Source organism: Aethalodelphis obliquidens, unplaced genomic scaffold (genome assembly GCF_003676395.1).
Source record: "Aethalodelphis obliquidens isolate GAN/ISIS:26980383/991018 unplaced genomic scaffold, ASM367639v1 scaffold14, whole genome shotgun sequence".
In the NCBI taxonomy this organism is placed as follows: domain Eukaryota; kingdom Metazoa; phylum Chordata; class Mammalia; order Artiodactyla; family Delphinidae; genus Aethalodelphis; species Aethalodelphis obliquidens.
Window position 1 is genome coordinate 15,793,254 of NW_020837958.1, and position 13,909 is coordinate 15,807,162.

General features: G+C 41.1%; 1 long non-coding RNA gene across 2 annotated transcripts in view; it reads left to right on the forward strand.

The window, feature by feature from the left end:
• Window positions 1–13,909, forward strand: part of LOC113624870 (uncharacterized) — a 174,820-nt gene that overhangs the window by 38,016 nt on the left and 122,895 nt on the right. For both annotated transcript variants that reach the window (XR_003434498.1, XR_003434497.1), the window contains exon 2: window positions 6,347–6,385. This is a non-coding gene — a long non-coding RNA (uncharacterized LOC113624870). The remainder of the gene's footprint in view (window positions 1–6,346; window positions 6,386–13,909) is intronic.

The window sequence follows — 13,909 nt, forward strand, 5'->3', positions numbered from 1 at the left end:
TGTGTGTGTGTGTGTGTGTGTGTGTGTGTGTGTGTGTGTGTGTGTGTACACTCCCTATGGAGGGTGGGGAAGGACATTCCAGGCAGGGGGAACAGCATGTGTAGAGCCCTGGAGAGAGCAGAGCATATTCTGGGCATTGTGAGCAACCCAGTGTCTTTGGAAGGTGGAATTTAGGGATGTGTGATTAGAAAAGAGGCCAGGCACAGTGCCTGGTATTTGGCTGCCATTATTATTTAATATATGAATGAATAAAAGGTTTCATTGTTACAAGTGCAATCATGAGGCAATCTCTTAATAACTGGAATGCCCAAAGCATTGTCCTTAATAATTAGGAGGACTGTTCTCCAAACCTCTTTGGTTTCAAACTTCGCTCCTGTATATATGAGGAAATGTGTGAGTCTTAACTTCCCTGTATCAATAAACACAGTTTAGCGAGCGCAGTGCAGTCTTTTGCAGCTGAGGCTCCTTCAGGTCTCCTAGGTAAGCATTCAAATGTCACAGGTCATTACCGATTACTGGTCTTTACCTGTTACTAGGTCATTACCTATAGGTCATTATTGGAGCTGTCGATGCGGCTGGTTGAGAAATTCGAGTTAAATCGATGTATTCCCTTGAAGACACATGTGGTGTAATGTGGGTTATTTATGCTTGGGATTGGTTTGTTTTCAGGTATGAATTGATTTTTTTTCATTGATTCAACTCATTAGTTAGCACCAGCAACAGACAGGACTTTTAGCTCCTGTGCCGACTCAGCAGTCACTAGAGTGTGGTTTTGTCAGGCACAGGTAGAGGAGAGGAGAAACACAAGTCTGGCAAATGAAGTCGTTAGCAATGCCTTACTTCGTACCGCGGTGGGTTTTTGGCCTTGCCTGGTTGGGATATTGTAGTCGTGAGGCTAGGAACAAGGTCACCACGTGAATCTGCTTTAATCTGTGTCCAGGGCTAACTCCACAAATGTTGTTCTTCCCCAGGGAGCATGTGGGTGATTCATAGCTAGATCCTCAAAGCGATTCAAAGCGCGTACTCTAACATACTGTAATGACAGTGGGTCCGTAGCTTCCTCTTTGCCTGTAAAATATTTATTGGGGCATTTATTGGCATAGCCAGGGGTCTGGTGCGGGGAGTTTCCTGAGCCCCAGGGAATCAATGTGCCTGGTGTCTCTTTCCACTGGACGACCTCCAGTCCTTGTGGCCACTGCAGGGGGTGGTTCAGGGGAGAAGGGAGGGACTAGGGATTCCCTTCTGGCTTCGGGGAGAGTTTCCTTTATTCCAAGCTAGGGGTCACTTTAGTCTTGGGGATGGGGTTGAGGGTATTCAGGGAGGCAACAACAAATCCCATCTTGCTGCTCGGTCAGTGGGAAGTTGCTGGTGGTGAGGGAGATGTGTTTTTGCCATCTTGAATTCAGATTCATATTTTTCCACAGGATTCATGTTATAGAGGATACTTAAAATTTTCAGGGTAGCCCAAAATAGAAAAAAATTCTGTTTGCCTAAAATGTAACTGAAAAAGAAATGTGTTTTGGTTGTGTTATGGTTCTATAAAAGGCAATATTTTTCAAACGTTTTGCCCCCTGCAATGGAGTCTTTCCTTCAGACGAATGTACAAGGAAGTGCAGTATATATAACAGATAAATGCAGAACTACTGTGGTTGATGCAGGATTCAGCCTCACTGTCGCTAAGTCTTGGTCCCTGAAATTCACTTTCCTTTTGGGTTGACATAACTAGTTAATCACTGCTGCCATCACCCATTCTCTCTTGAGGGGGCGTTGTCCACCTTTACTGCTGTATTGCAAAGGGAAGGGGTGGATACACAACTCTGGTCAGGTCCCTAAGACCAGAAGGGATAACAAGTTATTCCCAGAAGGGAATAAACGTAGCAACAGGGGGGGGAAAAAATGGAAAACTAGTGGTTCTGAAAACTATTCTGTGGATCAGTGTGGGCTGGTTGCATAAGAACCATCTGGGAAATATAAAACAGATGAATTAAAACAAAAGAAAACAAAACAATCTGGGAGCATTCCTCAGAATTCCAATTCAGTTGCCCTTGAGCAGATCCTGGAATCTGTATATTAAAAAACTGCTCAGGGCTTCCCTGGTGGCGCAGTGGTTGAGAGTCCGCCTGCCGATGCAGGGGACACGGGTTCGTGCCCCAGTCCGGGAAGATCCCACATGCCGCAGAGAAGCTGGGCCCGTGAGCCACGGCCGCTGAGCCTGCGCATCCGGAGCCTGTGCTCCGCAACGGGAGAGGCCACAACAGTGAGAGGCCCGTGTACCGTTCAGCTCCACACTGGTCTCCTCCTTTGGCAGAGGGTGTCCCTCCCAAACACGGGGAAGGAAGCACATCCAGGTATGGGAAGAGGGTCCCAGGGAGGGACAGGAGTTTCTTCCCTGCCTAAGGCTTGCCCCTACAGACTGGCTTCTCATGGAAAATCTGTCTCACTCCCATTAATTGCCATTAGGAGTCTTCACAACCTTCACACAGGGCTGTGGCCTCACCCTCTGGCTTTAATGGAAGAAGCACTTCCATTAAAGAACAGAACACAATTCATTTAACCTCCCCCAAAGTGAAACCACAGATGGGACCTGAGGGATTGCTTTCTTTTCACTAATCTGGGAACTGTTTCCCTGAGGTCTAAGATTTTTTTTTCTTTAGAGATGTGCTCTAAGTCTAATGATCCATTTAAAGGAACAATCACAGCCACTAAACCTCTTGGAAAGAACCCTTAAGACTTTGTGTGACTCTGCGTTCCTCCCAGTCCTGGCTTGTTCCAGAGTCAGGCAAAAGGGAGCCCAAGGGTGGGTCTGAAGGAGAACATGAGTGTCCTTGATGCCTGCAAGAGCTGTGCGACTTTCTGGAGTGATTGTTAGGACACGGATGGACCAACAATTTTCTGTGCTGCCTAAACTAAGAAAGCATTGTGTTGAAAAATTTTTTAAACGTTTCATTTAAACAAAGTGACAGGGTCATTCTAATCCTTGACTACTTTAGTTTTCCAAGGAACACAGGAGCCTCCAAAGAGTTGGCCAGTTTTTATGGGAAAGCACTTCTGGACTTTTCTTCCTGGACGTGATGTTTCCAGAAGGGCTGATGAGTGCCTGCACCCTTTCCATGTTCTACTCAGACAGTCTTGTGATATAGAGCCTGGCACGGACTATAGAATAGCCTCCTTCTTGGGGTGGCATTAACTCTCAGCCTAAACCCATGACCTTGCTTGCATAATCAGTCAGGAACTGGCCCCCAAATAGATGATAATATCCTAGTTTCCTGGCTTACTTGGCTTTCTTTTTGTTCTCCTTTATCCCATTCTCTATCTTTCTCTCTGAGTTCTTTCCATATTCTCATGTGGAGAGAGCTTGTGTTCAAATCCTATCACTTCCTGGCTGTTTGACTTTAGGTAGGTCCTTTAACATCTTCAAGCCTCAGCTTTCTCATCTTTAACTTGGAATTATAATAGTGCCAATCTCATAAGGTGGAGTCAGGACTGGTTACATAATTTGTGGGGCCCCTTGTTTAAAACTTATTAAGAATTTCAAAATGGTGATAGGGTATTAAACCAAGTACGGGGCGCTTCTCAGCACAAGACGCTGTGTGACTGCACAGATCACACACCCATGACTCCATGGAATCAATGAGATCAGAAGTATTACCATTGCTCTTATTATTTCATGTCTTCCACTTCCTCTTTGTACTCTAGATTTGCCAATAACAGCCAAACATGCCTCCATCGAAACACACACACACACACACACACACACATATTATTCAGTTGTTCTTAGGGTCTCTTAGGTGGAGTCTCTGTGGAGTTTGCATTTTTTTAAAAAAATTTCTTGCTTAAACCTAATGACAGAAATCCCTAGGTATAAGTGATTTACTAGAACGTCTACATTTATACATTCTACTTTTCCTTTGATCCTTTTCCATGTTTATATCTGGGTGTAATTTTACCAGTTAATTTTGTATTCTCTTGATTTCCATGTTGTTCCATAGTTTTCCTAATTTAGTTTTTAAAAAGAAAATCACTTTAAAAATTAATTAAATGTTAGTTCATTGTTAACAATTAAAGCAGAGGCTCGGGCTTCCCTGGTGGCGCAGTGGTTGAGAGTCTGCCTGCCGATGCAGGGGACGCGGGTTCGTGCCCCGGTCCGGGAAAATCCCCTATGCCGCGGAGCGGCTGGGCCCGTGAGCCATGGCCGCTGAGCCTGCACATCCGGAGCCTGTGCTCCGCAATGGGAGAGGCCACAACAGTGAGAGGCCCGCATGCCGCAAAAAAAAAAAAAAAAAAGCAGAGGCTCTATATCCTGAAGAAGGAAACAGGCTAGGGAGGGAGGGAATAAGAAGGAGCCAAGACCTGGAGAGAAAGACAGAGGAGAGATTTCAAGGGATTAAGTGTTTTTGGTGAGTGGGGTTTGGGGTCCTAGATGAGTGAAGAGCATACTGGTTAATAATGATGATAATAATAGCTAACATGTCGTGCTGAGGTCTTTACGGAGCTCATCTCATATGATCTTCACAATAACCTAAGACAAGAGACGTGACTGGTATCACTAGTAAACAGAAGAGGAACCCAAGGCATTGGGAAGTTAAGTTACTTGCCTTAGGTCATATAAGTAGTAAGTGTTGGATACAAATTGGACCTACTCAGGCAGGCTACTGCAGAACTTGTACTCTTGTGTGTTTTGTGTTTTGTTGTTATGGCTGTTATTGTGACTGAAGTATTTTAAAGCAAGTTCCAGTCCTTATGTCTTTTCACCCCTACATACTTCGTTATGCATTTCTAGAAAATATTTTCTACATATTTTCTTATGCAACTATAGTACCATTATGATACCTAACAAAATTAGCAGTAATTCCTTGATATTACATATAATCCAGTCATATTCAGATTTCCCTCATTATTTCAAAAATGTCTTTCTTTAATCTTGATTCATACACACCAGGATACAAATAATGATCTATACATTGCAATGGTTGTTACATCTCAACATTATTTTAATCTACAACAGACTCACTTTTTTAAAAATGCCATTAACTTGTTGAAAAACCTGGTCAACTGCCCGGTAAAAGTACCCAATTTGAATTTGTCTGTTTGCTTCTCCATGATGTCATTTAACTTGCAGAATCTGTAATCCCTACACTGTATGTTGCCTCCTTTGGACATGTTGTTCTGGATCATCCAAAGCAAATGTTTGTTATCTCTTTGAAAGATAACGGGAAAGGTTTGATTTATTTCTCAGTACCTTTGCTTTGGATTTGTTTTTAATAGTTTTTTTTTTTTTTTTTAGATATTGGGGGTAGGAGTTTATTAATTAATTAATTTATTTTTGCTGTGTGCGGGCCTCTCACTATCGCGGCCTCTCTTGTTGCAGAGCACAGGCTCCAGACGCACAGGCTCAGTAGTTGTGGCTCACGGGCCTAGTTGCTCTGCGGCATATGGGATCCTCCCAGACCAGGGCTCGAACCCGTGTCCCCTGCATTAGCCGGCAGATTCTCAACCACTGCGCCACCAGGGAAGCCCTGGATTTGTTTTTAAATATCAGCCTTGTGTTTCCCCTAGGGATGAACCATCATTTATTTAACTATTTTTTCACTGCTGTTTTATATTTGGTTTACAGTTTTCTCCCCTTTTGAAAATATGCTTCAGTGAACATCTTCACAAATATAACACTTTTTATCATTTCTTTAAAATAAGCACCCAGATGTGGAGTTAAACGTTATGATCATTTTAGTGGATCTTTAAATATATGAAAACTACTTTCCACAGGAATGCTTTTTTTTTTACTTTAAAAAATTAAAACTTAAGGTTTCTCAGATTCAGTTGGAAGATCCCATGGGTTCTTTGGGTAACCACAGACTCAGGGGGTGGGTGTATAATTGAAGATTGGCCCCTACAGTATTTCCTGATATCTTTCAAAGAGATGACAAAGGAGGTTGCATTGTATGACCCAGAACAACACGTCCAAGAGAGGCAACACACAGTGTAGAGATGAAATGAAGATAATTGAAGTGATGTCCAGATATACTGACTTAGTATGTTACAGTATTATGATTTGGGCTCATTTCAGTACACCTGTTTTAAAGGGGATTTTGTTTTCTTACGTTCTAATGGATTCTAGCTTGGTTGTTCTAATGAATTCTACAGAGAGCCAATTTAGATATCATTTCAAAAAGATTCTTAGTCAGCTGAAGTGTCATAATGCAGTGTAAAAACAAGAAATGAAAATCTCACCACTTTCCCAGTACTTGCTGTTACATTCCAGGTTGTTGTTTTTGTCTTGTTTTGCTTTTTTCATTAGATGATGTTTTACAGGTATCTTTTGTTCAGAATACTTTTTTTTTGTCTTTAGGAATGGAGAATATTCTACAATGGAGATTTCGTAGAAAGGGTAAGTAATTCGAATATTAGTCTCACTGATTCCCTCACACCCTCATGCCTGCCTTCTTATCTAAGTCTGTGGCATCTTTTCCTTGCTTGTGTGATAGTACTTGCTGGCTGTACTAGAGTTCAGCTAAGCTGCTGTAACAAGACACTCTAAAAGTACAGTGGTTTAGCAATGTAGAAATTTGTTTCTCTCTCATATAACGGTTCCAAGGTGGTCCAGATATATGGGGCAGCTCTGCTTTATACAGTCATTCAGGAAATTGGGCTCCTCCAACTTTTTTGTTTTCTGAAAGCCTCTTTTTTTTTTTTTTTTTTGACGTGGACCACTTTTTTTTTTAACCACAAATTATCCATTTTATTTTAACTTTTTATTTTATATTGGAGTATATCCGATTAACAATGTTGTGATAGTTTCAGGTGCATAGCAAAGCGACTCAGCCATACATATACATGTATCCATTCTCCCCCAGACTCCCCTCCCATCCAGGCTGCCACGTAACATTGAGCAGAGTTCCCTGTGCTACACAGTAGGTCCTTGTTGGTTATCCTTTTAAATTATAGCAGTGTGTATATGTCAATCCCAGACTCCCTAACTATCCCTCCCTCCAGCCTCCCTGCACACACACCACCCCACTCCGGTAACCATAAGTTCATTCTCTAAGTCTGTGAGTCTGTTTCTGTTTTGTAAATATGTTCATTTGTATCATTTCTTTTTAGATTCTGCCTATAAGCGATATCATACGATATTTCTCTCTCTGTGTCTGACTTACTTCACTCAGTATGGCACTCTCTAGGTGTGGACCACTTTTAAAGTCTTTTATTGAATTTGTTACAATATTGCTTCTGTTTTATGTTTTGGCTTTTTGGCCTCGACGCATGTGGGACCTTAGCTCCCTGACCAGGGATCCAACCTGCACCCCCTGCATTGGAAGGCGAAGTCTTAACCACTGGACTGCCAGGGAAGTCCCTCCTCCAACTTTTGCACTTTGTCATCCCTTAGGATATAGTCCTTGTCTGTATGATTGAAGCTTTGCCCCTGCTATTCTGAGGTCCAGTTCATGAGAAAGAGAAAGAGAAGGTCTGTGACCACGGAGTTCCTTTTGACTCAGAAGTTGCACACATCACTTCCACTCATGTTCCTTTGGTAAGCACTTAGTCAAATGGTCATACATAACTGCAAAGGAAGCGCAGAAGTGTAGTTTTTGGCTAAGCAGACTCATACCCAGGAAGAAGAGGAGAATAGATTTTGATGGGCAAGTAGCAGCCTGTGACATTATCTATGAAAGTGAGCTCTAATGTCAGACAGACATGAGTTCCAGTGGTGGCTCTGCCACTGGCCAGCCGTGTGACCTAGAACAAATGATTTATCGTCTTGATTTTCTCATTAGAAAAACAGAAATAATAATTTCCACTTTATTGGGATTGTTATGAGACTTGAATGAGTGAGTTCATGCAAAGTGCTTAAGAAAAAAACACTGGTGGTTAGAAGCACAGAATTGGGAATCAGACTGGCAGAGTTAAAATCCTCGCTCTGCCTTTGCTAGTTGTGTGATTTTAAAGAAATTACACAGAATTCTCAGAGATCCACTTTCTTCTATAAACTGGAGATGCTATTAGTGCCTACTTATAGAAAGAATTCAATGAGGTCCCCCAATGCTGGATTTTTTAAATGATTTATTCATGCTCAATAAATCATGATGGCGTTTTTGTAGTTATTATTATGTCTGTTCATTTTATAAACTCCTGAGTTTATCTCCAAAAAAGAAGTAGTAAATTTAATTGTGTAAGCATGCACCTGTCATGAGTTGCTGCGTTCTCTTAAACCTCTTGTTACTACTTTGCTCCTTCATCCTCTTAACATGTTTCGTGTGCAGCTTGTATACTAGTTCCTGTTTGATTTCTTGGGTAAGCATCTACTGATGACTTTATATTCTAAGTCACATAGACTGGGCTATTTAGTGTGAATTCTACAGCTTGTCTCAGAAGTTGAGCACAGTTTTTTCATAATGGTCTCAGTCTCATGCAGCCATTTTGAATAGATTAAACTGGCCCAAAGAAAACTCTGTGGATAGCTAAGCAATGTAATAAAAATGGAAAACTCAGGGATGATACACAGCTGCTTTAACCTCAGGATCTCTCTCTCGTATCATTGCAATGACCCTGAATTATATTTTTCAGGTCTAATTTTGGGATTTATTTGCAGAATTCTACTTCTCTGAGTTTATGCAGATAACCTATGGACCCATGATTGCTCCTGTTCCCTTCCATTACCCTTCCATGATTCCCATGTGACTATAGGGACGCTTTCCTCTTCCCCATCTTGCCACCCACTACTTACAGAGCTGACATGCTGCTATATTGTACCATTGTGCTGTCCTGAATATTGTGGCATTCAGCCTGGCTCCAATGATATAAAATGAGGGGGTATAGATGCCTTTTTCAAACTTGAGATTAGCAAAAGACAAAACCCCCTTTTGTTTGAAACCATTGGAAGTGTAGTCTTGAGTTCTTGTTCTTTTAGAGAAACTGTGGGGTGGGTCCTTTTCTTTCCCACACACGCACTCACTGGCTGCTGCAGTTTTGCATGGAGTAATTGAGCAAATGAAATACCAAACCTATAAAAGGTAGCATTATCAAAGTGAATGAACGAACACTTACCTAGCAGAACCGTAAGACATGGAAAAATAGGAAGACAAGTTAATGATCTAGAAATTGTATAGCTTTGCTGTCTTAGCATCATGGCAGATGGAACATATGGCATCGGGTCATTTTTTGCATTGATATGAAAAGAAAATAAGTTTATTTTACAAATAAATGGAGTTTGTGTTTCTGTTTGCTGTTCATGACTATAGTGTCTACTTCACTTGAAATGGAAATATGTCACCTAAATATTAAATATAGAGAAGGATTTTTTCAGCTATTAATGAATAATTTTTCTTTACATGCCGTGACTTCATCCACTTCAGTAAACATTTTATGCTTTTCTCTTCGTTTGCTATTACTTTGTGTGATGAGGCTGTCTGTGAACAGAGGCATCTTAAGAAAAAAAGAGGGAATTGGTGAAAAGACAGACATGTTAAAATTATTATTTGCCTGAGTATTAGGATTTTAGATTAAGTCGTAGAATCAAATTCACTTCGTATTCTCATGGATTTTTAGATAAAACAGTATTTCTATTTCCTATTTTGAGATACAGAATAGGTCCCGAATTCCACTGAAGTTGCCATTAAAAAAATCTACCACATTCATTGTTGTCACTGTAGTGGCCATTTATTATTTTTAACTTCACAGCATCCTTACATCAGAAGTTTCTTTTCCTTGTGGAAACCACCCCTGCCCTATTCTCAGTTCATGTGACCCAAGCCTGGCCAAAGCCCACAGTAATTGGGTAAACAATGGGCTGTGTTTGAAGCCAGGTTAGTCCAAGTCAACTGTAAGACTTTTGAGTAAAAGGAGTTCTCTGTCCATTGAAATTTCTTTTTTTTAAAAATTTTATTTATTTATTATTTTTGACTGTGTTGGGTCTTCGTTGCTGCGAGCGGCTTTCTCTAGTTGCGGCAAGCGGGGGCTACTCTTCATTGCGGTGCACAGGCTTTTCACTGCGGTGGCTTCTCTTGTTGCGGAGCACTGGCTCTAGGCACGCGGGCTCAGTAGTTGTGGCTCGCGGGCTCTAGAGCACGGGCTCAGTAGTCGTGGCGCACGGGTTTAGTTTCTCCACGGCATGTGGGATCCTCCCGAACCAGGGATCGAACCCGTGTCCCCTGCATTGGCAGGCGGATTCTTAATCACTGCACCACCAGGGAAGCCCCGTTGAAATTTCTATAGGGAATGAAGTATGAAGCTGACAGAGGTGGTCTGGGCTTCTACATGGTAAGAGTCTGCCTGAGATTGAAGCCAGCTCGGAGAAAATTGATCCAAGAGATGGAGAAAGATTCTGACCCTATTGTTTGAGCCTGAAATGACATTACCCCTGCCATTGAATTTCTTATTTTATGCCCAGACTATTCTGAGCTTGTTTCATCCACTTACAGGTGGAAGAGTTCTGGCCACTACAATCATTATGATTTTCCTCAGGAAACATTTGTTCAACACCTGCATCATTGCCTATTAACTACTTCACATGTAACAGGAAAATACTAATTATTAATAGCAGTATTAATAGCACAGTGAGAATAGAAGGGGTGCCCGGTTAGTTTCCCATCCGATGCAGAGCTCCCTTCCTCTTTATTCTTCATTGATAGTCACCTTAGAATCAAAATCACTTCATTTTTTCAAGGATTTCAAGATACAACAGTGTTTTTTTGTTTGTTTGTTTGTTTTTTGCGGTACGCGGGCCTTCTCTCTTATTTGTTTATTTTTTGGCTGCGTTGGGTCTTTGTTGCTGCACGCGGCTTTCCCTAGTTGTGGCGAGCAGGGGCTACTCTTTGTTGAGGTTCACTGGCTTCTCATTGCGGTGGCTTTTCTTGTTGCGGAGCACGGGCTCTAGGCGACCAGGCTTCAGTCATTGTGGCTCACAGGCTCTAGAGTGCAGACTCAGTAGTTGTGGCGCACAGGCTTAGCTGCTCCGCGGCATGTGGGATCTTCCCGGATCAGGGCTTGAACCCGTGTCCCCTGCACTGGCAGGTGGATTCTTAACCACTGCACCACCAGGGAAGCCCCCGAGGTCTGTCTTTCTATCTTTAATAACAACTGTGACAATAATTAAACTCAACATAATCTTTAATAAGGTCTCACTCTGCATAGTTCTGATACGCACAAATTTCCGTTACTGCAATTTAAATAACACTAGTCTGCCAACAACACGGTTTAAATTTTAGCTACCAATGTATTCACTGAGAAGTTGCATAAAGTACAAACTTTGCTGCTAGCTCTTTAGTCCACAGGTCACTACAAAAGTGACAGATGCACATCATGATCAGTGACCAATCTTGTCACTTCTTTCAGTGATTGGTACTATGCATCTGTTACTGAGTTCACAAACAGACAGCAAAGTGTATGCTTGTGTTGCTTCCTGGTTTCCCAGTGATAAACGCATGTGACATTTTACAAATATGGAAAATTAAAAGAGAATTATCCAACAAAAATGAAAGTGCAACAAAAAACAAAAGTAATAATGCTGAAAGTGAAGTTAGAATCAAACATAAATGGAGAGTAGAAGAAATAGTGGATTGTGGGAATGTTGATACTACTGCCTTTTGAAAGACATGCATCCGAAGGAACTTAGTGAAGGCAAATTTATTGACATAAATGAGGAAGGTGGTTGTATGAAAGGATAAAAATGTCCTAGAGGAAGTGACACCAGCAAAAAGTTCACATAAAAGGAACTCTTGGAGATATTTCATGACATTAAAAATACAAGGGATAAAATGTTAGAAGCAGATGCTTCCAAGGCTGAAATAGAGACACAGATATAGAGAACAAACGTATGGACACCAAGGGGCGAAAGCCGGGGGCGGGGGGGGTGGATGAATTAGGAGATTGGGATTGACATATATACAGGAATATGTATAAAATAGATAACTAATAAGAACCTGCTGTATAAAAAATAAATAAATAAAATTAAAAAAAAAAAAAGAAGCAGATGCTTCCAACGTAAAAAGCAGTGTGACGATTTGCCAAGGCATAGAAAAGGTGCTGGCTTGTCAGTTATATGATGACAAGAAGGCAAGCACCACCTAAGCTAATCTTGATAATTTTTGTACAAATAAATAAGACACTTTATTTTTAGTGTTTTTAGTATAATACTTTAAATAATAGTGTACTAAGCAAACATCAGTTTTATTCTTTTTCTCATATCCTTAGACATTTATAACCAATAGTGAGAGAGTTTTTAATGTTTTGACAAAAATTTTTAAAGGTCAGGAAACAATTGTAGTGTTTCCCATTAAGACAGTTTTGCACAGTCTCAACTTGCATGATCATTTTATGGTCCTGTACTACAGTGCAAAGTGAGGATTGCCTGTGGTTCAGAGAGTTGCACTGTTTCATATCCCCAACAATATTTGCAACTCAGGCAAATCTTATCACCCCCATTTCATTCATTTATTCATTCATATACGTCAATGAAGTCACAGAGATTATGTAGGTTCAAAATTACACAGCTAAATAACTGGCAGGACTTGAACCATGATAATTTCACTTTAAATTCATTCTTCTTATAGCCCCACTACCATGACACCATATTCTTTCCAAATAATCTCATTAATATGTGATGTAGAATCAGGGAAAATATCCTAAAGGTTGAAGCCCCCCAAATCTAATGTGTTCCGTGTCACATGCCACTGATTGGTGGATTAGTTATCATTCTTAGCTTGCAAGCCACAGAAACTAACTCTAACATGGTAGGTTCATACAGTAATGGTTCCCAGTGGATCATGTCTCCCTGTAGCACCTTTACTTGGGAAGGTTTCTTTGTCACTCCTCCCATTAACAGATGAAGTCTCTTCTCCCACCCCTTAAATCTGTGCTGGTTTTAAACTATCTGATGGGGAAGCGTGGATGGCATGAATTGGGAGGTTGGGATTGACATATATACACTATCGATACTATGTATAAAATAGGTAACTAATGAGAACCTACTGCATAGCTCAGGGAACTCTACTCAGTGCTCTGTGGTGACCTAAATGGGAAGGAAATCCAAAAAAGAGGGGCTATATGTATATGTATAGCTGATTCACTTTGCTGTACAGTAGAAACTAACACAACATTGCAAAGCAACTGTACTCCAATAAAAACTAAAAAAAAAAAAGTATCTGACCAATAGAATGTGATATAAGGGAAGTTGCAGCTTCTGCTTTTGTTCTCTCTGAACATTTCTCCAGTTTAGCGTACTGGAAGGTGAGATGCCACATGGAGAACTGAGGTGTTCTAGTTGATAACTCCAGCCAGCTTCCGAATAAGTGAGTGATTGAGGCAGTCCAGGGTCAGTCAGCCCCCAGCAGATCTACCCACTGACTGCAGATGTTTAAATGAATCCAGCTGGTACCACATGGAGCACAGATACGCCATCCCAGCTGAGCCCTACCCAAATTGCCAATCTGTAGAATTGTGAGTAAATAAATTGTTAATATTTTAAGCCATTAAGTTTTGGAGTGGATTGTTATGCAGCAAACCACCAACTTAAACAGAAAAAAGAATTTATTGGGAGGATACAGGGTCGTTTGTAGAATTGAAGGGAAAACTTCAGAATGAAACAATAGAAAGCCTTGTAGCAGGAATTACTCAATAGTCTTGCCTGGGTATCAGTTCTGGAGTGAATGAACTCCAGCTGTTTCTCTTGTTCTTGCGTTGTTCTACAGATTCAGAGTCCTGAGGGAGAAAATTTGATGGGTCACATGTCCATCCTATGGATGTATTGATTTATGAGAGGAGAATTTGGCAGAAGGAACTTCCAGTTTCCTCTTAAGCTTTTGTACTGGGGGAGGCGATAGACACTTGGACTTATCTCCCCCCAGTTGTACATAAATACTTCCCCCTAAAGAAACCTAGGTGCTGCCAAGGAGGGGGAATGGATGATGGACATCTTCAA